This window comes from Cavia porcellus, unplaced genomic scaffold (genome assembly GCF_034190915.1).
Source record: "Cavia porcellus strain 051 isolate PalLab524CR breed Dunkin Hartley unplaced genomic scaffold, mCavPor4.1 scaffold_4, whole genome shotgun sequence".
Lineage (NCBI taxonomy): Eukaryota > Metazoa > Chordata > Mammalia > Rodentia > Caviidae > Cavia > Cavia porcellus.
In genome coordinates, this window is record NW_026947487.1 from 101710987 (window position 1) to 101714895 (window position 3909).

At 45.7% G+C, this 3909-nt stretch overlaps 1 pseudogene; it reads left to right on the top strand.

Moving 5' to 3' along the window:
• Window positions 1–1896: 1896 nt before the first annotated feature.
• LOC100723276 (large ribosomal subunit protein eL27-like) lies at window positions 1897–2290 on the top strand (annotated as a pseudogene).
• The last annotated feature ends 1619 nt before the right edge of the window (window positions 2291–3909 follow it).

Sequence of the window (3909 nt, forward strand, 5' to 3'; positions counted from 1 at the left end):
GCAAGCCGCCCGCGGGCTTCTGGGAGGGAAAAAACAGGGGAGCCTTCTTTTCCTCCTCTCGGCCTCCGTAGTTTGAAGTGCCCACCGCAGTGCCTGCTAGAGCTCGAAGTCCATACTGCTTAGGCCTAAAGCCAGCGAGTTTTCAGTTTGGTGCACACTATACTCCGAATTTACAAAGTACAGCTGGTTAATAGTGATGGTGGAGGCCTCTAATCCCAGTTCATGAGAGGATGGGACAGGACGATTGTCTCGAGTTCGAGGCTACCCTGGGCTACATAAAAAGATGCTTTCTTAAAAGGAAAAAAGAAAGAGTAAAGGAAGATTGTTTAGTTATATCATTGCACAAATTCATAATGGTTGGACAACTGTTTCGAAGAAAATAAGAGACATGGTTGCCACTGTTGATTTCCTGTTATCTTGTTCTGAAACTGTTATTTGCATTGTTTTGCTCTGATGTGCTTTTTTGTGTTTTGCTTTGTTTAGCTTTATTCTCTTTAAAATTAATAAAATATATACATAACTAGTTGCTGAAAAAATTCATAATTGTTCCTATAAGGTAATTTTCTGACAATTGAATTTGTATACTTAAAGATATTGGCAAAGTATGAAAAGTATGAAACTAAGTGGTTTTTTTTTTTTTTTTTTTTTTTTTGTCTTGTTTTTTATCGGTACCAGGGATTGAACTCACGACCGCACACTTGCAAGGCCGGCGCTTATGCCGCTGAGCTAAATCCCCAGCCCTGAAACTCAGTTTTTACCATATTTTTTTTCTTAAAACAAAAAATAAGATAGACAAGGTAGTGAGTTTAGAGTAAATTGCTTGCGTACAGTGCGCGTGAGTGCATGCAGGCATGCTTGCATGTGTGCAGGCATTAATCCAGGATCTCCAGTATGCTGAAGTATTCTACCATTGAGCTACATCCACAGCCCAGTTCTAAAATTATTAATTCTAATTTCTCAGGATGGAAGTAGTCCTCTATAGAAAGAAAATGTTTTTTGAGACAGAGTCTCCATATGTAGTTCTGGCTGATCTGGAACTCACTATGTAGTCCAGGCTTGCCTCAAACCCTAGACCATGCCCTGTTTGTAGAAGGTGGTCTGCAATGTGCCTTCTTCATAGGAGCAGTTTTAGGAGAGGTGAAACCCAACACAAGCCTGGTCCTCTGTCCCTCAAGATTGTAAGATCCCTCAGGGACAGAACCTGTGTGGGAGATCGGCTTTGGAAGTTAGCCCCAAGGCCAGGGTGATGTGGCCCTGTGGCTGCCAGAGCTCTCCATGTTTAGAGAGGTGACTGAAAGAGTGTAACTTGTTGCAGGCTACTTTCTCCAAGTGTCATACTTGTGAGTTTCATGTGAACGTTTACTGTCGTTTGGAATTAGACTGTCCCCAAGGCCGTGTTGAAAGCATAGTTCTCACAGTAATGCCATCACAGTGATGGGGCCTTTAAGAGCTAGGGCCTAGGCTGTAGTCCCCCCCCCCCCCCCCCGTTAAAATGGGCACGTGTTATGGCTTGTGTTCCTGGCCTGCCTCAACCTCCTGTAGTCATGGGCTAGTGAGTCTAGTGTTTGTGATTGGTTCATTGTCTAGCGCTGCAGATTGGTGGTGTGAGTGCTACATCTGCCCAGGGATGGAGCCAGCATACAGTGTAACAGTGGGACCGTACAATGTAACAGTGGGAAGAAGGTATGTCTTCTCAAGTTTGCCTGATTGGGGTCTTGCTGTTTGCAGCAGCCATGAATGTCTGTCCCCCAGCCATGCCGCCCTGCTTGCAGCCAGCTGAATATGGACTGAAACCTCCAAAACTGTAAAAAAAGCAAACCTTTCTTTTCCTAAATTTGGGCATCAGATATTTTTGTCTCAGTAACAAAAGAGAAAAGTAACTAGAACAGCAAGTTCATGAAACCAGGGAAAGTGATGCTGGACTTGGCCAAGATGTAGTCCGGAGGCGAAGCTGTCATCGTGAAGAACATGGATGACAGCACCTCTAACTGACCCTACAGTCATACCCTGGTGGCTGGAATTGACCACTACAGCAAAGTGACGGCTGCCACAGGCGAGAAGATCGCCAAGAGCTCGAAGATCAAAAAGTCCTTCATGAAGGTGTGTAACTGCAATCATCTCATGCCCACCAAGTATCCATGGATATCCCCTTGGACAAGACCATGGTCGACAAGGAGGTCTTCAGAGACCGAGTCCTCAAGTGCAAGGCTGCCAGGAGGCAAGGGTTGAGTTCCAGGAGAGGTGCAAGACAGGCAAGAACAAGTGGTTCTTCCAGAAGCTTCGGTTTTAGATGGTTTCTGTTATTATTGTTTCCATTATTAAAAAATTTAAGAAAAGAAAAAAAGAGCCAGGGCCGAGCCCATTGCTGCGGTAGTGACCTAGAAGGGGATGATGGCAATCATTACAGCTACCATCCTGTCCACCTGCCTCTTCCTCTTTTTACCCATAATGCCAAGAGGGTAGCAGCTTTACCACAGGCACCCACTCCTGCTATAATGTGCTGCCTCATGGCAGGCCCAAAAGCAAGGGGACCATCCATTGTGAACACCGACCTCCAAAACTGTGAGCCAAGGTATTGTAGTTATAGTTTGCAAGGGAAACAATTTGATACAGGACACATAATTTATAGTATTATTTTATAATAGTCACCCAAAGAGTCAAACACAGAAAGTGCATGATAGAACTGTGGGGGACCGGCGGTGGCTGAAAGATAAGAAGTATGAAATATAAATGACCTTTATTTTGAGAATGCGGGGAGAGACACCCCCAACCCCCTGGGGTGCGGCATCTCCTCCAGGGGGTCGGCGATCTCTCCGTGGAACACATGGAGTGAGGCACATAAGTAGCCTCGGTTTGGGGTGGAACCTAAGGGGGCATTAGGGATGCACAGGTAGCCCATTGGTCTTAGTTTGGCGCCAGAGGTAGATTCCTAGGGGACGGGGAGATAAAGCTCCTTGGCTTTACCGGCTAGTGTCCGGCCTGGGCCAAAACCTTTTCAGTGCAAGAAATATGTCTACACATTAAAGACCTCAAAGAATCCAGTTGAGCATCTAGCTCCCATGGCAATATCCTTCATGAGTCCAACTGATGACCTAGAGCTCATGACAACATCACCCACGAGTCCAGACAGAGGCCTAGAGCCCATGACAATGACTCCAGCAAGTGTGCTTCATGGATCTGTGCTGGGAAGGCCAAGGGTGAGTGGTGAAAGCTACAAAGTCTATACCTGAGGGATATAGGATCTGTGCCAGCAGGCTGGGGGATCTGTACAGGAAGTGACACTCAAAATAAGGACCAGAGCCCCCTCACGAAAAAAAAGTACCACAGCCATCCTCAGCTACAATGATGTTCCGAGCTTGTTGGTTGATGAGACCAGCCAAATTCATATCAGGAAAGCAGCTCAACAAACTCCAGGAGAACCAACAACACCACTTCTTCCTCTCCAGTTCTCCTTTTTATGCTGTTGGCAACAATCCTCAGGTTGACCCTCCACACTCCACGCCACGCTGATTCAGTTCAGCTGGTGTTCCAAGCGGACCACCAGTCCTCAATCCACCACACAAGGTAAGACTCTTTTGTTTTTATTTTTTAAAGCCAGTCAAATTTAGCAGTGGGGGGTGGTATACCAACTTTAGTGACACTAATGTTAATAAGTTCTGATAACCCACCGCCATCGGACCAGCCAAGACTCTTATCTGTATAAGTTAATTGATTATCTCAGGTATTTGTTAAAAATAATGGAAAGCTGACTGATGCACTCTGTCTTTTGGGGTCCAGTAGTAGGGTCTGCTTAGGTGTGGGGTCACTTTCTGTTAGAGTTCACTGTAGGTTCCCACATAGATTCTGATAAGACCCCTCCTCTGGAGGGGATGGGAGAATACACTTCCAAGTTCTTACACAGCAAAATAT